At 42.0% G+C, this 23,966-nt stretch overlaps 1 protein-coding gene across 25 annotated transcripts in view; it reads right to left on the bottom strand.

Moving 5' to 3' along the window:
• Osbpl6 (oxysterol binding protein like 6) overlaps positions 1 to 14,632 on the bottom strand; it is a 210,889-nt gene extending 196,257 nt beyond the window's left edge. For all 25 annotated transcript variants that reach the window (XM_087196566.1, XM_087196597.1, XM_087196563.1 and 22 more), the window contains exon 1: positions 14,520 to 14,632. The gene's annotated coding sequence lies outside the window, so the exon portion shown is untranslated. The remainder of the gene's footprint in view (positions 1 to 14,519) is intronic.
• Between the last annotated feature and the right edge of the window lie 9,334 nt (positions 14,633 to 23,966).

The raw sequence follows: 23,966 nt of genomic DNA, 5'->3' as shown, positions 1-23,966 counted from the left end.
TGAGCCACTGGTACCAGGACTGATTTCTCAGCGGTTACTTTTTAAAGAAAAACTGTTTCTGTCTTTCCTTGACCAACAGTAATCAAGAATAAAATCCTATTGGCTTCAACCATGAAGTAAGTTGACCAAATCAGACTTTTCTTGTGCTCTTCAAAGGAGAAAACTTAAGTGTCTATCTTCAACTCCAACAGGCTCATTCTCCTGGTGTTGCACTTGTTGTTCCCTTTGCTGAAGAGGAAATAGCACCCAGATTTTCCCAGTTCAGGCTCAGCTCAAATGTCTCATCTTAGCAAGGCCTTGCCTGGCCAGTCTACCCAAAGAAGTCCACTGTTATTGGTTGAGCTGTGTCCCTCAAAAAGACACACTGAAGTCCTAAGCCTCAGCCCCTCAGATTGTCACCTTACTTGACAACAGCATTGTTACACAGATGCTTAGTCACTCTGGAGTAGGCTATGTATGTCCTTAATCCATGAGGACTGATGTCTTCATTTGGACAGAGACCCGTAGACACAGCGAAGACAACCATGTGAAGAAGGAGACATAGACCAAGTTATGCTACCACAAGCCAAGGAATGTCAGGCCTACTAGAAGAGGGAAGAAAGATCCACCCAGATCTATGAAGAATACATCTCCCTTGTTCTAAGCCACCCAACTTGAGGCTTTGTTATGGTGCCCTAGCCAATAGATATAACTACCGACCCTACACTGTTTTCTGCCCCATCAGCCACTTTTATTGTCCTCATGTTTTTAACAGTATTTAAAACATCGTACTTGTGTTGGCTGTCTCCCTTGATTAGGCTCCATAAGATCAGGGCCTTTCAATTCAAAAATGGGCATCTGAAATGAACAGACATTTCTCAGACAAAGAAGTAAAAGCAGCAAACAAATATATGAAAAAATGTTCAACATCACTGGTCATTTGAGAGATGCAGATGAAAACAACACTGAGATTCTACCTCACCCTGGAAAGAATGGCTGCTATCAAGAAATCAACCAATAACAAATGCTGGTGGGACTGCGGGGAGGATGGAACGCTTCTCCACTGCTGGTGGGAGTGTAGACTGGTGCAATCACTGTGGAAATCAGTATGGAGATATCTCAAAGAACAAGGACCAGAGGTCCCATTTGACCCAGCTATTCCCTTGCTGGGTATCTTCCCAAAAGAATTAAAAGAATCATACCACAGTGATATATGTGTACCTATGTTTTTAGCAGCACAGTTTGTAATAGCTAAAGCTTAGAAGCAGCCCAAGTGCCCATCAACTGGAAACTGGATAAAGATGTGGGGTTTTTTTATAAAATGGAGTACTACTCAGCCAAAAAGAATGGGAAACTAGAGACATTTATAGCTAAATCGATGCATATTGAGGCCATACTCTTAAGTGAAATAAATAGGACAAACGTGTAAATACTGAATAGTTTCTCTAGTGTGAGAAACTGAGAGTGTAAACAAGGGTTAAAATGATTAAAATGAATAACTGATAATTTGAAATAGGAAAAAAGGTCCAAAGATGAAGGGGTGAAGGGAGGGGAAGGGGAAAGGAAAAGAGGGAAAGGAAAAACTATGAGAAAGAAAAAAAAAATGGAAATGATGTCTTTGTAAATAGGGAAGAGCAGAGGGGGTGAAGGACGCACAGGTAATGGGGAAAAAATAAGAACCAAGATACATCATGTACAGGTACAAGCACTCAATGATAAATGTAAACAAACTGTATACCTAAAATGTACCAATAAAAGAACTTAAATAAAAAAAAAAAAGATCAAGGCCTTTATTAACTTCAGAGCAGAGTCCAGGACACAGTAGGTACTTAAGAAATAGTCTGTCAAACCAATTAATGATCTTGAGAAAGATGACAGGATTAAAGCATATCAAAATGGTAACTCATTTTCAATATTCTAAGTATGTTTAAACAGGTCTGCAATCAAGTAAAAGGTCCAATCCCAGATTTATCCAGCACTGAGTAAGGCTTTGTGCCCTCCTTACTATTTAGACATATATGGAAAATGAATCTCTGAGCTAAAGAAAAACAGCTTCAGCAAAATGAGAGGCAAGAAGCCTCTTTACTCACTTCTTCAAAGATGTTTCTGAAATAAAATTACAGTGTGTACTTTTGTTTCTCCAGTGTCAGAACAGAAGACTCAAGGTGAGGAAGGGCAGCATGAATACATGCCGGAGGCCTGAAGGCTACTGGGGGAAAAAGCAGAAGTCTTCAAAGGAGGGGAGGAAAGTCAGAGAAGGGTCAAAGAATTCTAGGATTATCTGGTAAAGGAGCAAGTAGTGATGCCCATCTCCATAGCCTTGGCATCATCAATGCTACAGACTGGAATAAGGAGAAGTACTCAAACTTAAGTCATTTTAAGGTGTCATTTTTTGGAGGCTCTCTACTGTTGACATCTCTATGAGCAATATTAAAAAGTGAAGTATATAAATCATTCCAGGAAAATTTCCATTTTCTAAAAAAGATATAAAAATAAGGCAAGAAAACCAGACACAGTGGCACACTTCTGTAATCCCAGGTACTTAGAGAGCTGCAGCAAAAGGCTCCTGAGTTTGAATCCAGCCTGGGCAACTTAGTAAGAACTTGTCTCAAAAAGAAATTTAAAAAAAGTGTACGGGGCACTACAAAGCTTTGTGTTTAATATGAGTGTCAACTGTCAGTAATACTTCTTTCCTTAATGGTCCCAGAAAAACAAGGAGCCACACAACAGGGATGTGAGCTCCAAGCAAACACCTACACCTGAAGACATGAACAGTAAAGGGTCTATCCCTAATAAAGGAGCTCCCCCTACCTGGGAAGACAAAATACACAAGGAGGCAGGCCAAGCAAGACCACAGTAGCACAAGAGACAAGTAGCCAGAACTTGGAAGGGGAGTCATGGCTGCCACTGGTTTTCATGAACAATGAGAATAATGTGTGAGCTAGAAGCAGAGGGAGGCACAGGCCTGGGTGTATCATGGGCAACAATGAAGGCTGAGAGGAGACAAAAGCAGCCAAGGAGACAGAGGAGGGACAGCACCCCCAGAAGCACCCAGAGGGAGGCTGGATGACCTTTTAGAGTCTTGCAGCTTTTACTCCAAACTGGCCAGAAACCGGGAATTCTACTTCATTTTAACTTATAACAAACTAATTTTCAAAGAATCACAATGGCTTTTTTTTTTTTTGAAAAATCACTGAATGTAATGAAATCGTAACTTGTACTTGATTTTTCTTATGGCTTGTGTCTAGATGTCTGTCTGTGGACCCCCCCCCCCCCGCCAAGTCTCACGCAGTCGGAGGTGGGCTTTTTCGGAGGTGGCTGACTTGGGGTGTGTGATGCTGGGATCGAGGATGTGATGCTGAGATTAATTCACCACGCACTGTTAGGATTAAGGGGGCCCCAACCTGGGTGTGAGTGATATAAGGGACAGAAAGAATGTTGTCCCTTGGTGCTTGGTGCTGGGTCCCTTCCTTCTGCCAGGAACTGTGTGTCCTCCGTGATGCCCCTCTGCCACACCACCTGCCTTGGAGCCAGCCAACTACGGACTGAAACCTCTATGAACTGTGAGCTGAAATAAACCTTTCCTCCTTTAACTTTGTGTGTTTGGTATTTTGTTTCAGCAATGACAAAAGTAAGACAATTTCCAGGTTTCTTCTAATTAGCACTCTGAGGGAGTTTAGCATTAAAGCAGTTATCATTGAACAAGACAACAAAATAACTAGTTATTTTGGTTTTCTGGATACTGGGATCCTAGGTAAATGGAAATTTGATGTAGTGATTAATAATTATAGTTTCTGTCCACATAGAACTTTTTAAAACCACTGTTTTACACTCATGTATCAGATGAGGAAAGAGGCTCTGTCTGCGATGTGGGACAGGACCAGCTGCTCAGGAAAAGAGGAGGTTAGGAACAGAACATGAATGTCCATGATACCCACTCCAGGACTCTCCTTGCCAAACATGTACTGCTTCTCTGAGAAGGATATATCATGGAGGCTACTGTCATCGAGGGGTATATTGGGAAAAAAAGCTGTATGTAAGTCAAGTAAAAAGAAATTGTTTAGTATCATAATACCATTTTCATACATATTTCATATATGCTATTCAATCTCTCAAAGAACTGTAGTTTAGTGCTCATCCATGCAAGATTAAATCTGATCCCAAAGTTCCACTAGGAATTACTTACACCAGACACACAAGTTAAGGATCAAATACATTCTGAAATTTCCACAGCCCTGGACAGGTATAGAAAGGTCATCAGAGACCTCCACATGTCCTCCATAAAGCCAAGCCTGCAAAGGTCACTAAGTCTTGGGCTGCATGAGCTTCTCTGACCTTTGCCATTCTCTTCTATCATCCTTTGCTCTTCAAGTTACCCTTTTTTGACACCTACATTTCTGATATCATGCTGCTACAAGGTTTTTGACTACTCCTCCTACTTTCCAGATAAACTTGTTCAAAAAAGAACAGAGCCACAAAAATCAGGACTTTCATAGAGCAAATATATTTATATTATTTACTCAATTCAGGTAGTAGGATTCATTTAATGCCAATTTCCTGTCTGGAGGTTAAAAGAAAGAGACTGATGAACATAAATCCCTCCATCAGTGTCATTTGTGAATTAAAATGAGCAATGTCTACTTCCTTTAAATAAATATGTACCGGTGATGATGATATAAGTATTTTTACTTTTCAGGAAACTTAGTTTGCATCATGGTATCTCTTATTATCACCAAGCTTTCCTTTTCTTCAGTGTAACTCATAACAGTTCTTATTACTGCTCATTAAATTCTTATTAGCACGTGATTACTCTTCTCAAAGTGATCACCCACTAACCTTTGAGCTGTTCCCTCAGCATTCTCTTCTAACTATTCTTTACCTTAATATTTGGCCTCTTTGCAGGCTCTAAGAGGACAAAGGCATGAGGAAATAACCTCTCTTAGAAGCATGTATCCAAGGGAAAACAGAGTCCATAAAAGTTTTGGAAGTTACTATAAAAATATTCCAGAGGATAAATATTCTAAGGGATGAAGGGGATAATCTGTCTGTAAAACAAGGGGGCCGGAAGAGATCAATGATTGTTAGAACTGGTTCCCAGAACCAAGGGCACTTTTTTAAAAACTGCAGATTCCTAGACACCATGTCAAACCTCAAAGGTAGAAAATCTCAATCAAGGCTGTGACCTAAACAATAACATTTTCCTCTATAATACCATATAAACTGCATTTGATGGAGATGGAGTAGCAATTAATATCTCCAGTTCTCTGTTCTCCCAGCCTCTGGCTCCTGCCAGTGCCATCTTCCATGTCTGTCCTGCCTGAACTTTCACCCACACTCTAGTTCCATTCAGTGTTCCTTGGGTCTCCTTCACAGGGACAGCAGGTAACTGGGAGTACAGGGACAAGGGCAGGAAAACTACAGAGACACAAGACATTTCAACTCTGCCCCAAAAGACAAATGCTTCCTGTGTTCCTTTTGTTTGCACTTTAGTCGTTAGGGTAGTAGTGAGGGTGATGTTTGAGCCCCAGAGCTGCAAGGAATTCTGTCAGTTACAACTACTCAACATACTTGATCAGCATAGCCAAGCCTCAAGATGTTAAAAAATTATCTTGGTTTGAACAGACAATTATCTGCATATGTTCGGAAATGCAGAACACAGTAAAGGCTATACAGTAAGAAAATAAATGTCCCTCCTATCTCCACTCTGTTCTTTTCCAATTGCAATCACAGTTACCTGTTTCACGTGTAACCTTCCTGGGACAGTCTGAACGGCTCAACCTACCTAAATACATTCACATACTGACATGTAACACAAATGGCTAGACATTCATCTACAGCTTGACGGATTCCCTTATTCTATCTTAGAGATTGCTCCCTGTCAGCAAATGCTGCCAACTGTTGTTTCTGCTAATTTATTCAGTCAATCCCATATTGATGGATATGCAGCTCTTTTTAAATTTTTTTTTTAACTTTTAGGCAATGGTGCAATAAATGTCTTTCTGCAAACTCATTCTGCACAAAGTATATCTATAGAAAATTTCCTTAGAATTCCTGGGGTGAGAAGATAGGTAAATTTCAAATTTTAGTGTATTTGTCAAGTTGCTATCCACACACACTGTCTCCCTTTGTTCCCCCACTGACAGTGCACAAGCCCACTGGTTTCCCCAAACTTGGCCCTCTAAGGTATTAACAAATGGAATATTTTGCCAATACAATGGCTATAGTTTACTCATCACAGAGTAAGCATAATCTTGTATTTATAATTGCCATTTGTAATTCTTATACTGTGAACTATTTCTCCATCCCCTTTGACACTTTTTCATTAGGTTATAGGTCACTTTTCTTTCTTGATACATAGGAGCTCCCTGGATATTAAGAATTTGTAAATAGTTTCTAGCATGAAGTTTATCTTCTGCCACTTCTGCCACTTACACACGCAGTCTTTTCTCAGGTGGGGTTTAGTTCATCATTCTTTTATGTTCTCTGTATTCTTCAAGATAATTAAAGGCTTTCATCTTTAAAAATGTAGAGACAGACATCTTCTCTAATATCTGATCTCCATAAACCTTCGAATTGACACTTTTATCTCATCTGCTGGCACCCCCTGAAATGAAACTGAGAGGCGGACTGTGACACAACATTCACCTCTTCCTTTGCTGACCTTCCTGCCCCACTGCCCTGAGTATACATGGATTGTGTGGTCCTCCCTTGATTAGTCATTGAGTTTTATGTGAACTCTACATTTGTTTGGCCCACCTCGGAATTTACACTGCCTTTCTCATTCTTGTTTCAATGTGAAGTTTACTAGGATCAAAAAGAATTTCATTAATGTCTTTTCATAATCAGCATGTCATTCAAACTGCTAGTTTTTCTATTCTAGGGAAATTATACAACAAAAACTGTTCTGATGTGTTGCCTGATGGGGTGAGAATATGCAAAAGCTTGTCTGGTTGCTAAAGAAAAACAGAAAGCAAAAGCATGATCATAATTTAAAATAAAAACAGACTTCTAACTTTATCTCCAGAAATGAACTGTAAAACAGTTTATTTATTTTAGTGCTCTTTCAGATATTTTATTCTTTAAGTCTTAGCAGATGATAAGCTTGTTACATGTGGCAATTCTGTATTGTGTACAAAAAAATCAAGGTAAGTTCTTCAAATTTATAAGAGGCTGGAGATGTAGCTCAGTGGTAGAATGCTTGCCTACCATGCATGAGGCTCTGGATTCCATCCCCAGCACTGCAAAAATGAATAAGTAAATAAAACTTAGACTTTAGTTTAGGACATGTGAAATAAAGCTACTGCTTGGAATTGAGGCCAGGTTTATTTTAGGTTTGACTCTGGAAAAACGATTCTAAAAATACACTGCTCTTGTTCTCCCTTCAACTTCCACACTCTTCAAACGGCGGACAGCGGACGGATCTGTCTCAAGAGCTACCTGGGATCTGCCTCCATAAGAGGCAAGAAAGAAAGTAAAAGTTAGTGCTCTATTCCTGACCCAATGCCCCTACACCTTGATCTTCTCTTGTGTTAGCACATATAAAGAGCATGGAAAAGGAAGAGAGATAGAGAACTATTCAGCACAAGTTAATTTATTTTTTCTCTATTCTTTCTTGTCTGTTTAGTTAAAAGACAAGGCTATGGTTCCCAAAACAGTAAACATTTGTGTGTGTATGTGCGCGTGTGCGCCCGTGCATCTGATTTCATTCTCTATGCCAGCCACTTAGGAAGGAGAACAGAAATCAAGGGTAAAATCCCATCCTGGATGTTGCTGTTCGCTCACTTTCATTCACCTCCTTCACCTACTTCATCTCCTTAATTTAGGGAAGAGCTTTACTTCCTATCACTACCTACAGAAGGAAGTTATTTCACACACTCTCTCCCAGCCGCATCTATACAAACAGCTGGGCCTCCATTTTCTCACTTGGAAAATGGTAGATGTTGGAATACAGAAAAAAAAAATTTTTTTTTGAGACAAGATCTGGCTACGTAGTTCAGGCTAGGTCTGGACTCACTATGTAGCCCACACTGACCTCGAACTTGCAGAGATCCTCCTGCCTCAGCTTCCTGAGTGCTGGGATTATAGGCTTGTGCCACCACACCTGGCTCTGGAATACAGAATATTAAAAACCTCTTTCAGCCTTAACATCTTTTGAGTCAAATGTAAAGGTCCTTCAAGTGTCAGGCCATCAAACAAAATAAGTATTGCTAATGGCTGGGTATTTTCTTCGCATTTTATAAAATGACATAAAGTTTTCCTTGAACAGAAAAAGATTATCATCCTTTAAAGAAAGAGATAATTTTTGTGTATCAATCATGAATTCTTTGTACAGTATTCAATCACATACAGGGCTGAAACATGTTCAAATAGTAATCTTTGGTGTTTTTCTGTTTTGTTTTGTTTTTTGGTTTGTTGGTCGGTTAATTTGTTTGTCTGTTTTTCTGGTAACGGGGACTGAACCCAAGGCCTTCCCACTAAGCTGTGCTCTAAGTCCTTTTTGCTCTTGAGTCATGGTCTTGATAAGTTGCTCAGGCTGGGCTCGAACTAGTGATTCTCCTACCCCAGCCTCTCAGAGTACTGAAATCACAGGCGTGCACCACCACATCCAGCTAAAGCAAATTTAAACAAGTAAATAATTTTAGGTGAAAAGTAAAAATAGGTAGGTAAATAACATTAAATAAAATCCTGAAGAGCTGGGCATGGCGATGCACACCTGTAATCCCAGCACTCTGGGAGGTTAAGGCAGGAGGATCACAAGTTCAACCGTGGCCTGTGACTTAGCCAGACCCTCTGCCAAAAGAACAAATAAAAAAGGGCTGGGGCTATGGCTCACTGGGAAGGCCCTGGGTTTAACAGCAAAAATAGAACAACAACAACTTTTAAAAGCTAAATAGCCACATTTCATAATAGATGCTCTCTTTAATCCAGTTAGCCCTTAAATAGCTCCAGATATTAGATATTAAGCTCCTTGGGTTTGGCCGCCTTTCATAGCTATGCCTTTTGTCAGCCTCCTAAGAGATTTTCTGAGACACTGTTTCTGTCAAATAGAATTCTTCACACAGGGTAGTTTTTACTTTTGAGTTATTGGCCAAACCACTGCCAGAAGAAATCACTGGGCTTTTCTGCTCCCTATTATTAACCACTTCATAGCAAAATCCCTATAATTCATATTATGACTTACTTTAATATCGGAACTATGCTCACACACAACATGAACACAAACTCACAAGAGAATGAGTTCATTTAACCTAACAGGAACTTAGAACTTAGAACTTCATCTTCAGATGATCATAACTCAAAATACTCAATTCCCTGTAATATCTAAGTTGGATCTTTTAGTAATCATTCATCACTACTTTCTACTTTCTCTTTTAAAAATCAATAAGCCAGGCAGCACACCTGTAATCCCAGCCAACCCTGAGGCTGAGGCAGGAAGATCACAAGTTCAGGGCCAACCTGGGCAATTTAGCAAGATGTAGACACAAAATAAAATAAAGTGGGCTGGGGATGTATCTCAGTGATAGAGCACTTGCTTAGCAAACATGAGCCCCTGGATTCAATCCCCAGTACAGGAGAGAGAGAGAGAGAAATTAAACATTAAGTCCTATTACCTATCCAACTAACCCTTCTAACTTGCTCCTACTTGATAACATTCTAGTATCTTCCTGACAAGAGGACCTACCATAATTATTGGAATTACATTTAAAGTATTCCTTGCAAGAGCAGCACTTTTTTCCCTATGGCATTCTAAACTCAAGGAGATCTAAGCATAAATCTAGAAAATGTTTAGGGAACAAAAGAAAAAAATAGATACTTCATGCAAATTCTAAAGCTAAAGCCAGATCTACCCCACACACATGCACATATATTCAACAGTGACCTGGTTTTGGCGGATTCTGTTTTAGGTCCACCTTGCAGAGCAGGCATGTTTATGACCCGGCACTTAATCTGATTTCGGGCATATACCACACATTAAGTAAGCACTGGCTGTATGGAGAAGAAAGGCATCTGATGTGACCATGTCACCTTACCTTCACATGAGACTCACAGCTACTGGTCACCTCTCTGTGAAAAGTGATCAGCATGGGTTCAGCAGTCACATGAACAGATGCAGGGAGGCTTCCAAAGTTCATGAGAAGTAGGACCATGCCAGAATGGCAGATGACCAATTTCAGTAATTGGGATGTACTTTACGCTACCCCTAAATTTAATTATCTCTAAAATTAATTTTAGCTCATTATCTGAACCAAAACTACTAAGTTCATTCTGGATTTCAAACCATTAAACACATTCACTTAGGGAGAATAAAGAATCTGTCACTAAGGGAGGAATGTATATATCAGCCCAAATAATAGAGGCTATTGACTCCTTTGCTCTTATGGGCTTTTTAGTAACTTCTGATTTTATTGTAAATGATGAGTTTTTTCACTGGTTTACAATGAGGTCCATCTTTTTTAAAATTTTTAATCAAAGATGTCATGTTTCCTTTAACTACTGCTGGAATTATCAGCAAGATGTTCTCCAAATCACCATGCCAGGGGAAGGCAACTGAGGCCTAGACTTTCTCACAGAAAACTCGACAGCCATCAATTATTATAACAGCTCATGCAAAATCAGCAGGAAAATAAAATTAGATATAGTGAAAAGATGTCAAGAAACATAAGGAAAATCAGAAAAAAGATTTTTAGAATATAAGAAAATGCTGAAAACATACAATATTTACAACATAAATAACCAATCCTTCTGATTTATTACAGCACTCACCTAACTCCATGATCACTATTCGCTGTTACTGACAAAATATCTCTGTACTTTAACCAAGATAATATTTCCCTGACTGACATCAGTAAACAGTACAAATGAGGTCTACAGAATCTTTGCTCTTCAAGACTTTTCCACACTCCCTCAGATACATCATTAGAGGTCACCTTCTTCAGTGTGAAGATCCTGACCACTCACCCTCAGAGTGCCAAGTGCATGTGCTACCAACCCCTCACCTGACATGCCTGAGCCACACTAAAAGCTCACACTTCAGCTTCTCTATTTCTTTTAATTACAATCAAAGGTCTCTGACTCTTTCCTCTTTTTCTTACCTAGGATCCCAAGTCTTGAATTCCTCTCCTGGTGTTTTTAAATATATTCTCCTTTTCATTTTCTCCACACTTGGGAACTCTCACCTCCATCAACAGCCTCTCCTTTCTAAGGGCGCTGCCTTTAACCTCTACCCTTACCTTCAATCTGTCAGCCCCTAGACAACTTTGAGTGGCTCACCTTGCAGTTTCCCGTGGGTCCCTCCACTCCTTTTCCTATCATTTCCTCAGTGTGAGCTAGCCTTCCCCTACTCAGTGTGGTCGCTTCCTGTTCAGCCTTCCAGCAAATCTCCATCAGCTCTGCTGAGCATTCATATACACGGGAACTGCTTCCTCATCCTTCAACTGACATCTTGTGGGTCTTCTGCTACAGAAGTCTGATGTCTTATGACAACTCCATTGTCCTTATTTTCTTTTTCCTTACAACTTTAAAATGGCCATTACAGATCCATGCATGAGCCTCTTTTTTCCATTTTTAAGTAGTATAATGATCATGAATGAACTCACCACTAAATCCAAATATTAGGTCACTATCAAAATTTACATCTACCCATATGGGCTCTACTGAACATCATTCATTTGGGCCTCCAAAAACACAACTGCCATTCTAAGCTTTGTATCCATCATTCTCTTGAAAAAAGGAGGCAAGGGCAGGCATAGTGGCACAAGCCTGTAATCCCAGCACTCAGAGGCTGGAGCAAGAGGGTCACAAATTTGAGCCCAGCCTAGGCAATTTTACAACTTGGTGAGATCTTGTCTCAAAGTTTATAAAAGAGTGGGAGATGTAGTTCAATGCAAAGGCTATATATACGTTCAGTCCCTCGGTATGTAAACAACCCCCTAAAAAAGTATTTCAATGTATATGTAAAAAGCACAAGCTTATTCATATTTGGTTATGTTTGCTTATTTCTGTGTAATTATAAATTAATACAAACATTTTGGACTACAGTTTGATGATATCTACTAAATTGAATAGTCACAAAACTTTACAAAGCAGCAATTCTATTCCTTGGTATTTAGCAAAAGAATGTTTGCAAATGTGCCCCAGGAAACATGAATGATCACAGCAACACTGTTTGTAATTTTGTTTTTTAAATGAAAAACAAACAAATGGTCACTGGCAGAGGACTAGAGAAACAATTCGTTATAGCACACAAAACAGAATACTGTACAGCATGAAAGTCAGTGAACTACCATTAACCACACACCAATGGAGCCTACTGACGCAATGAGCAAAAAAACCTTAAAAATCCCAGAAGTGAATGGATACTACAAACTCTTTCACCAAGATTTAAAAAGTATCATAATTGTGATTTAACCTTTGCAGGAAAAAAAAAATCCTTCTTATCTTTTCAAGCCAGACTAATCTTGAAGGAGGGCCATCTTTTGTTTTATGTATCTCCCAGTGTTCAGATTAGCATCTTAAACGGAATGGGTGCCAGAGTAATTATCAATTGAATGATCACTGAATGTTAATCAAGGCATTTAATACAATTCAAATCTTCCCCCTTCTCCAACACTTTCATGAATAAAGTCACATGAAACTCTTCTCTACGTTGAACTGTACCTAATTCTGTATCTACAGTAGCACTACAGACTTCCAACAGATAACATTTCACCTTGTAAGAACTTCATCCTTCTTGTTGGAGTAAAACTAACATAAGGTTAAATCAACTTAGGCATAAGCGAACATATACCATGCAATCCTGCAAAAGTTCAACCTATAGCTAGCTCACTAAAGCAAAGAGACACCTGATAAATCACCATAATCTGAAACTGAGGTATCTCCAAAGGTAATCCATCCACTCCGTGTATAAATGAGCTATCAACATTACAACCTTAAATATGAGCAAAACCAGGGTTTTTAGGCTTCCGGAAAGGAAAGCCTTTATTTTTCAAAATATTCTATTTTTCCTGAGAAAAAGTATTTCCAGGGGAAAATATGAAGCGCGGCTGCAAAAAAATAACAGGAATGATATTCCACCAATCACTGGCTTCCTTATAACCCAATGAGGGCCGTGCGTAGTCTCCGTAGGTGATTATAGCTGAGTTACACTGCGGCCTCCCTTCGACCTTGGGAGCCCTGCTCACTCGCAGTTATTGGAGGTCTTCTGTTTCATTTACTATTAGGCTTTGTATCTGCAATGCTGCAACATACGATAGGAATATCAACTTTGTGAACCCACAGACCTGAAAGGATGTAAAAATGCTTCCAAAAAGAAAAGTAGAAGGGGGGAGGGGACTAAAGAGGACTAAACAAAGTTCAATTGTATCAAGACGATAAATTTATTAATATTGTCTTTGGCCACTACGTTTAGTAATCACTTCTGGGATATATAACTACCTACTAACACGCAATTTTTAAATTTAAAAGACGTCGAAGAAAAATTATTTTGTTGTTCGGGGTCAGGGGAACCACAGTTGAATATAAGGTACAATTTGCTAAATGTAACCCAGTAAATCAGGAATTTTCATAGACAAATTCTTACAGAGGTTTTTATTCATTCTCTCAGGCAACCCGATGGGGTCACTTAGTTTCCTGTCATTTGCTTCAGGTCCATTATGTAATGCTTTCCTCAGCTTCAGGTCTCTAGTTTAAGTAGCCCTTCGTGTTTATCATAGAATTGCCACACAGTAACCGGCCATAACTTTCAAAAACAGGCTAAAAGGTGGCTTGCGGGTGTGTCTATGCACAGTACAGGCTTTTTAAAAATTCTGCTGGTGTCATTAGTTCTGCCCGCTTCCTCCCAGGTTTCCCATCTCCTCCTCCCCCAGCCTCCCGGGGACCCGATCTGCGGGCAGCACCGGCTCGCTGCGGGGAAGCACGTCTCGCCTGCAGTGCAAACCCGGCCCCCTCAGACCAGGAGGCAGCCGGGCCCGGTCCGGGAGCGTGGACCAGGCTGCGAGAGGCCCCAGGGGCGCCCCCAGGGCCGCCGCAGTGCACGCGCACACGGAGCCCGCGGCGCAACTTCCCCGCCGCTCCCGGCTCCCGGCAGCCCGAAAGGTGCGGCGTGGGCGTCAGCTCGCGCGCGGCGCTCGGGTCCTCCGCTGACAATGACATCAGTCAGTCTCCCGGCCCCGCTTCCCTCCCGGCCAGCCTGGGGCGGGGGCACCGGGCTCTGGGTGGCGGGGGTTGTGGGCACCAGTGCCCGCGGCCGGAATTCCCTGCAGCCAGGAAAGGGCGACCGCGGTCGGGGAAGGGGACCGTGAGAGCGACACCCCCTCCCACCCAGGATGACACGGCCGCTCCCACGTCCCCGCAGCCAGGCTGTCCGGCCGGGGGCGACCTCGGGGAAGGCGATGCCCCGGGGCCCGAAGCCGCGGCCGCCCAGCCCTCCGCGCGTCTCTCGGGGTCCCCGGGCGCGGGGCGCGCACAATGTCCCCGGGCCGCGGCGCGGGCAGCGCGGGGTCCGCCCAGGCCTCCCCTGAGCGAGCGCCTGGGACGCCTACCTGAGGGCGGCGGCGGATCCTGCGGCTCCAGGCTGGAGGCGGCGGGCGGCCCCGGCCAGCGGAGGAGCAGAGCACCGGCGTAGCCTGCGCGAACAGCCGCGGTCCCCGGCTCCGACAGCGGCGGCGCCCCCAGTGTCCGCGGCGCCGCAGCCCCTCCTCCCGCAGGCGGGGCGCGCTGGGGGCGGTGCTCAGGGCTCCCCGCCCCCCGGTTCCGCGTGTCAGGCCGGCTGGAGCAGAGCCCGGATCCGTCCGCAGAGGGGAGTCCTCGTGCGCGGAGATCACCCGCGGTGGAGACCCGCGCCGCGCCTCGGAAGCACCGGCGCCGGGTCCAGCCTAGCAGGGCGGCCTGGGCGTGGGAGGAGCGGCCCGCAGTGACTGGTGCTCTGGCCTTGGAACAAGCCCTAGAAGCTCCACCTGAGAGCTGGCTCCTAAGGGAGTGGACTCCCCGGCCGCCTCCAATTCCCTACCCCTTGGTGCCCTTCTGAGGCCTTCATTCAATGAACCTGCACTGAGTGCCTGCTCCCTGTCCCTGTTGCTCAGGGCAAGAACTTCCTAGGCCCAGACAAACACTTGGGTTCTGTGGAGAAAGGGCCGGCGGGCCCACCCACCTCTCTACCCACCTACCACCCCTGAAGCCCATCCACACTGAAGCTCTTCCTGGCCTGTGACCAAGAGCAGATTGAGCTAAAGACAAATCTGCTGAGAGAGACGAAGTAATTTAAATATTTGCACACACGTTTCTTCTGTAAAGACATTTCTTGTGGAAATGTCAGCATGTCAGGAAATTTTGGCCATCACCATCCTCAGAGGGGAACATTCCAGAGAATGTTGACTGGGCCCAAGGGGAAGTACTCCAGGGCAGTACCGGGTGTCTTGTGAGCTCTCTGGGGGGTTCGGAGTGGACAAGTGTGAGGGGAGCCTTTAAAAGTTGAAGATCTGGCTCCCCACTGAGGTGACTGTGATGGCCTTTCACCACTCTCTGGGCAGATAAAAGCCAGATTTGCCATGCAACATAGCCAACCGTCTGCACTCTTTTCCATGCACTTCCTCCTGAATCTCCTTTCTCACCACGTGGGTTAACTTCTTCCACCTCATCTAGCATCGGTTCTCATAGCCTCCAGTCACAAGAGCACAGATGCCAGACCCTGTGACACAAGGGGCAGTGAGGCAGTCTCATCTTCACTTCTCTCCTGTGATGACAGTGCCCTCAAGGGACCTATCGGGCTGCTGGCCTTCACTTGATCATAGCTGTCTTTTTACTCCTTCCATCTGGTCTCCCCTGACAGAAACTCCATTAAAAGAACTTTCCCACACATACACAAAACAAAAAATCACAGAAGTGTTAAAAGACATAGAGTACACACAGTCTCTAACCCAAAGAAATGGTTCTCAAAGCTTTGCGCTGAATCTTATTATACCATTATAAACTATGAGGGAAAAGAGGGGCCTAGCTCAAGCCCAATCTCATATTTTCACTTAAGAATGCTTGTACAGGGTTCATTCTGTTCCATAGCATCTGTGGGTATTTTATTATTTTAAAAAACAAAAACAGGTTTTGATCATCACGGGTAAAGTCTGCTACCTGTCTCACTGACTAATGGTCAAGTAAGATGTAATGTGGCTCTACACCCATCCATCTGCGGACATGGGTGGATGAGAGAGCTGGCTGTACAGAGCTGCATACCTGGTGATATTCTCCACTGTTTGTGTATCACGGTATTTTGAAAACTCAGACTGGCATAGATATGTAAACATGGGGAAGGGGCTTTTCACTGCTTCCTGAGCTATGGCAGGGCTATTGCTCAGGAAAGTGCCAGGCAGTAATGTTTTCATTAAGTGTATCATTTTTGCTGAGAGTTTAAATCACAAGTCATTTGTTGCCTGAAAGGATGTCTGTTTCCCTGATCTATCTAAAGAAAGATAATGTTTTTAAATACCTGGTGCTACCAAAGCTCTAATTCCATTCCATTGCCCAGGCTGACCTCTCATGAATCATAGTACCCACCTTCAGTTCATCCAATACCTAGTTTATATTCATTGCAGTTTTATCGGTACTGTTTTAGCTGGGTGTATTAGTGAGTGTATTAGGAAAGCTAATGCTTCGTTGAAAGATACAATCCCAGTGCCTAAGAAGTGAGGAAAGGAATCAGCCCGCTGCAGACAGGCACGTCTGTGCACCCCGTACCGAGGTCCTGAGTCGCGCGGAAGATGCCGAATCACCCCCCTCCAGACAGGCAGCCACCTGGTTCCACACTACAAAGACGCAGAGAACACCAGACCACCAGACCAAGGTACTGAGTCCCGCTGCCCCCAACCCAGAGGTAGGGGCTTCTGAGCCGCCGACCCACCGCTCCTGGTCCAGAGGAAGGGGCTTCCAGGTCACCATCCCTCCCGCTGCTCCCAGCCCAGAGGAAGGGGCTTCTGAGCCGCCATCCCGCTGCTCCTGGTCTAGAGGAAGGGGCTTCCCAGCCACCATCCCTCCCGCCGTTCCCAGCCCACAGGAAAGGGCTTTTGGGTCACCATCCCTACCGGTGCTCCCAGCCCCTGTCCCACCTCTCCCAGCTCAGAGGAGGTAATCCGTGTAGGTGCTAACAGCCCCCCCCCCAGGTCAAAATGAGAAAACACATAAATAAGTCTCAAAACCAGACTTCCAGATCACCTACAGCAACCCCAAAGGGAAATGAGATGGAACACTCTGATACTCAACCACCTGGACCCACTGAACTGGCAACAAAAGGGGATCTGGAAAAAATGAAATCAGAAATAATTACTCAGATAACAGGAGAAATTGTGCCCCTAGTGCAAGACATGATTAATAAATCTAGAGAGGAGCTCAGGAACATGATGGAATCCCAACATAAGAAACAAATGGAATCCATAAAATGGATGCAAATAGATTTCCAGGACATGAAAAACTCCATTGAAAGTCTACACAGCAGAAGGAGCCAATGTGAGGACAGAATTTCAGATAGAGAAGATAAGATTGCAATTAGTGACCAGGAAAAGAAAAATTGCTTCAAAATTATAAGGGAACATGAGAAATCAATCCAGCAGCTGTGAGATGATGCAAAGAAGAATAACATAAGACTGATTGGGCTCAATGAAGAAACAGGAGAGAGTACAGATGACATAAAAAAATCTCTTCACAGAAATAATGGCAGAAAACTTCCCAAGCAGGGGAAAAGAACTTGACATACAGATAAGTGAGGCATATAGGACTCCAAATAGCCTTGATCAAAAGAAATCAACACATAGGCATATAATTGTTAAGATTCCAGAAACACAACAGAAGAACAAAGTTCTCCAAGCAGTCAGAGAAAAGAAACAAATCACATACAAAGGAAAGCCCATTGGAATCACAGCAGACTTCTCAACACAAACCGTCAAGGCAAGAAGAGCTTGGAATGACATATTGCAAGTCCTAAAAGAAAACAGCCTCCAACCCAGAATGATGTACCCTGCAAAACTATCTTTCAAAATGGATGGAGAAATAAGATACTTTCATGACAAAGAGCACCTTAGGAACTTCGTGAATACCAAACCAGCACTCCAAAGAATTTTACACAATATCCTAGGAACAGACATTGAGGATCACAACCCCAGGAAGCAAAGCAGAATGAACACATCTGGCATGACAAGAAATTAAATGGAAAGGGGGAGAACCCAACAAAAAGAAAAAGTCATGGCAATGACAAGTCAATACATTTCAGTTATAACCATCAATGTTAATGGTCTCAATTCACCAATCAAAAGAAAGAGACTGGCAGAATGGGACAAGAAGCAAAATCCAACAATATGCTGCATACAAGAAACATACTTCATTCAAAAGGAAACTCATAGACTGAAAGTTAAAGGGTGGAAAACAGTACTCCATGTGACAGGAACCCGAAAAAAAGCAGGAGTATCTATCCTCTTTGCAGATCAAGTAGATTTCAAATTAACACTGATGAAGAGAGATGAAGAAGGACACTACATCCTTGTAAAGGGAAGAATCCAAAAGGAAGAGATGACAATCATAAATAACTATGCACCAAACACTAGTGCACCCAACTATATAAAACAAACACTAAGGGACATGAAAAGTAATATATGCACTAATACAATTGTAGTAGGGGACCTCAACACCCCACTGTCACAAATAGATAGATCAACTAGACTAAAAATAAGTAATGAAATACTAGAACTCAATCGAACTCTTGAACAAATGAACTTAACAGATGTTTACAGAGTCTTCCACCCCTCAAAATCAGAATACACATTCTTCTCAGCTGCACATGGGTCATTCTCCAAAATAGACCACATACTCACACATAGAACATGTTTAAGTAAGTGCAAAGGAATTGAAGTTATCCCTTGTATATTATCAGACCATAGTGCCATGAAATTGACGATCCATAGCAAAAGAAACTCAAAAAATTTCATAAACATGTGGAAATTGAACAACACACTTCTGAATAACCAATGGGCCACAGAGGAAATTAAAGAAGAAATCAGACAGTTCCTTCAATTAAATGACAATGACAATACAACATATCAGAATCTATGGGACACAATGAAAGCAGTCTTATGAGGTAAATTCATAGCAGTGAATATGCATATTAGGAAAACAGAATGAGCCCAATTAAACAACCTGATGCTGAACCTCAAGCTTCTAGAAAAAGAAGAGCAGGACAACCCCAAAGCTCATACAAGGGAGGAAATTATAAAGATCAGAGGAGAAATCAATGCAATGGAGACTAAGAGAATGATACAGAAAATCAATGAAGCCAAGAGTTGGTTCTTCGAAAGAATCAACAAAATTGACAAACCTTTAGCCAATCTTGTCAGAAAAGGGAAAGAAAAGGCCCAAATCCATGCAATTAGGAATGAAAAGGGTGAAATTACAACAGACCCAACAGAAATCCAGAGGATCTTCAATACCTACTTCCAGAACCAATACGCCAATAAGATGGACAACACAGAAGAAATGGACAGATTCCTAGATACATGTGAATTACCAAAGTTGAATGAAGAAGACTTAAAAATTCTGAACAACCCAATATCAACCAATGAAATTGAAAATGTAATTAAAAACTTATCAACCAAGAAAAGCCTGGGCCCTGATGGCTTCATTGCTGAATTCTGCAAGACATTTGGAGAGGAACTGCTGCCACTACTGTTTAAACTCTTCAGTGAAATTGAAAGGGAAGCAATACTCCCAAATTCATTCCAGGGAGCAAGCATCACCTTGATCCTCAAAGCAGAGAAAGACCCAACTGAAAAAGAGAACTATAGGCCAATCTCACTAATGAACATAGATGCAAAAATCCTTAATAAGATACTGGCAAACAGAATGCAGAAGATCATCAAGAAGATCATACTCCCTGATCAAGTGGGATTCATCCCAGGGATGCAGGGATGGTTCAATATATGCCAATCAATCAATGTAATACACTCTATCAATAGAGCCAAGGACAAAAACCATATGATTATCTCCATAGATGCAGAAAAAGCATTTGACAAAATCCAACATGCATTTAGGATAAAAACCCTACAAAAAATTGGAATAGATGGTCTCTACCTCAAACCAATAGAAGCCATCTATGAAAAACCAACAGCCAATATCATACTAAATGGTCAAAAACTGAAATCCTTCACACTAAAATCAGGAACAAGACAAGGATGTCCACTATCACCACTCTTGTTCAATATAGCTCTGGAAACATTAGCCATGGCAATTAGACAAGAGAAAGAAATAAAAGGAATAAAGATCGGTAATGAAGAAGTCAAATTGTCATTATTTGCAGTTGACATGATACTCTATATAGAAGACCCCAAGAACTCCACCAAAAGTCTTCTAGACTTAATAACTAAATTCAGTCAAGTAACTGGTTACAAGGTCAACACACAAAAATCAATAGCTTTCCTCTACACCAATGACAGACTCACTGAGAGAGAAATAGGACAAATAATTCCTTTCACAATAGCATCCAAAAAACTGAAATACCTAGGAATCATCCTAACTAAAGAAATCAAAGACCTCTTCTCTGAAAACTATGGCTTTCTGAAAAGAGAGATTGAAGATGATATCAGAAAATGGACAGACAACCCCTGCTCCTGGGTAGGAAGGATTAATATAGTGAAAATGGCCATACTTCCAAAACTGCTCTATAGATTTAATGCAATTCCAATTGAGATCCCAGCAGCATACTTCATGGACCTTGAGAAAACAATCCAAAAATTCATTTGGAAGAAGAAGAGACCCAGAACAGCAAAAGCAATTCTAGGTAACAGAGACATGGCAGGGGGTATCACAATCCCCAACCTACAACTATACTACAAAGCTACTGTGATAAAAACAGCATGGTACTGGCAAAGAAACAGACCTGAGGACCAGTGGAACAGATTAGAAGATGCAGAAACAATGCCAGACACACTCAGCCATCTCATCTTTGATAAAGGAGCCAAATGCCCTCACTGGAGGAAAGATAGCCTCTTTAATAAATGGTGCTGGAAAAATTGGGCTTCAACTTGCCAAAGATTAAAACTAGACCTGTATCTCTCACCATGCACTAAACTAAAATCAAAATGGATTAAAGATCTAAATATTAAAATAGAAACTCTGAACCAGTTGGAACAGAGGTTAGGTAGAACCCTTGAAGACATCGGTGTAAGAAAAGATTTTATGAACAAAACCTCAGTTGCCTGTGAACTAGCATAAACAATCAACAAGTGGGATCTCTTCTTATTAAAAGGCTTCTGCACAGCAAGAGAAACCACCAGCAGTGTGAAGAGACAACCCACAATGTGGGAAAAAATCTTCACCTGCTCTTCCTCAGACAAAGGTCTACTATCTTGAATCTATAAAGAACTTAAAAAGATCAGACCTCCCAAATTTAAAGACCCAATCCAAAAATGGGCATCTGAAATGAACAGACATTTCTCACACAAAGAAGTAGAAATAGCAAATAAATACATGAAAAAATGTTCAACATCACTGATTATTCAAGAGATGCAAATGAAAACAATGCTGTGCTTCCACTTCACTCCAGAAAGAATTGCTGCTATTATGAAATCAAGCAATAACAAATGCTGGCGGGGCTGTGGGGAAAGAGGAACCCTGCTCCACTGCTGGTGGGAGTGTAGACTGGTGCAAGCACTGTGGAAATCAGTATGGAGATACCTCAAAGAACTAGGACTGGAAGTCCCATTTGACCCCGCTATTCCACTGCTGGGGATCTTCCCCAAAGAATTAAAAGAATCATACCACAGTGATATATGTGTGTCCATGTTCATAGCAGCACAGTTTGTAATAGCTAAAACTTGGAAACAGCCCAAATGCCCATCAACTGGAGACTGGATAAATAAAATGTGGTTTTTTTATAAAATAGAGTACTACTCAGCCATAAAAAATGAGAAATTAGAGACATTTATAGCTAAGTGGATGCACATTGAGGCGATACTCTTAAGTGAAATAAATAGGACACACATGAATAAATACCAAATAGTTTCTCTGGTGTGAGAAACTGAAAGTGTAAATAAGGACTAAATGTATAATAGGTAATGTGAAATAGGAAGAAAAGGGGCAAAGGGGAAGGAAGTGGGAGGGCTAGGGAAAAGGATAGAAAGGAATGGGATTAATATGAGAAAATGGAAAAATAGGAACAAAATCTTTGTAAATAGGGAGGGATGGAGGGGTTGAAGGGAGGACTGGGCAAGGGTGAAAGATAAGAACCAAGGGAGACTATGTAAAGGTGCAAATTTCCAATGATGAATGTCATTATATTGTATACCTAAAATGTACCAATGATTAGAATGAATAATTGATAATGTAAAATAGGAAGAAAAGGTCCAAAGGGGTAGGTGTAGTGGGAGGGGCAGGGGAAAGGAAAGAAGGGAAAGGAAAAATGATGAGAAATGGAAATAAAGTCTTTGTAAATAGGGAAGGGTGGAGGGTGTGAAGCGAGGGCTAGGAATGGGGAAAAAATAAGAACCAAGGTGCATTATGTAAAGGTACAATTCCCAATGAGAAATGTAATTGTGTTGTATACCTACAATGTTCCAATAAAAGAATTTAACAAAAAAAAAAGGAAGTGAGGAAAACAGAAAGTGAGACAGAAAGAATGGGAACCAAATGTATGGTGATACATTCCCAGCCTAACCACACTTCAGGGGCCTGAGAAGACAGCTTGTTTCTTGGCCATGCAAAGTATCTGTAGACAGACTACAAAAAAATTGTGCCCAGAAACAGTCCAAAGGCAGGGCCAAAAAGAAATTTACCAGGAAGCTGCCTTGGATCTCCTATCTCTTCCTGGTCAAAATTTACTCCACTGGTGCTAGTTCTTCCAGCTTCTGGGCTGAGTCGTCTGACTGTATTAAGGTATCAGTGACATAAATCCCACATACTATAGTCATAGTATGAGTATGGTACTTGTCTTAGGTTGCTCTTCAGACAACTTGGTTATGCTGAGAACTATGATTGCCTGTATGATTACAGGTTTACATTGTCCAAAACTGAAGTTGCCAGGTATTTGGGAAGCAACAATAACACAGCAGCCATTACACTCTGAAAGTCATCACTGGTTCCAAGTGTTAAAAGACAACTCTGTGTGTGTGTGTGTGTGTGTGTGTGTGTGTGTGTGTGTGTGTGTGGTACTAGGGGTAGAACCAAAGGCCTTTAAACTGAACACATCCACAACTGCCCCCCATTGTGTCTTTGAGACAGGGTCTCTCTAAGTCACTAAGTTGCCAGGGCTGGGCTGGAACTACTGATCCTCTTGCCTCAGGCTCTTGGTCCTGGGATTATAGACATGCACCACCACACCTAGCTTTTGTTACAAATTTAAACATAATGATGAGAATTCCCTTTGCAATTTACTTTTTACAAAGCACACTCACTTGTTTGTCAGTTTTGCAGTACTAGAGATGGAACCCAGGGGTGCACTGCCACTGAGCACCACCCTCAGCCCTTTTTAGTTGTTTTTTTGTTGTTTTTGTTTCAGTACTGGGGATTGAACTCCAACCTCACACTTTCGAGGCAGGTGGTGGAACCACTGAGCTAAATCCCCGGACCAATCCTTTTTAGTTCTTATGACAGGATCTAGCTAAATTGCCCAAGCTGACCTCAAACTTCTGTTCCACCTGCCTCCGTCTCCCCAGTAGCTGCAATTATATACATAGGCTATCACACCCAGAATAAAGCATATTTTTAAATTAAACTTACAATTTTTACAATATCAAAGGATCACAGTAAGAAAATCAAAAGGCACCGTTTTTGAGACAGTGAGTTCTTGCAGGAAAGTTGCAATGCCCCCTAGTGCTTGTAGATATGGGGGTCTTGATCCAGCCTTCCTTACAGGCTTTTTGTCTGGTTCGGTGCTGTCTTTGCATGTGTGCAAACCTTCCCAGCTGAAGTAATACCCCCTACAAATCACATATACTGCTGAACATCTGATGAGCTCAGAGTTC

The sequence above is a fragment of the Heterocephalus glaber genome, unplaced genomic scaffold (genome assembly GCF_053883595.1).
Source record: "Heterocephalus glaber isolate CG9 unplaced genomic scaffold, H.glaber_assembly_v1.0 deba00000347, whole genome shotgun sequence".
NCBI lineage: Eukaryota > Metazoa > Chordata > Mammalia > Rodentia > Bathyergidae > Heterocephalus > Heterocephalus glaber.
Note: the sequence above shows the minus strand (reverse complement) of the source record. Positions and strands in the feature narration are given on the sequence as shown.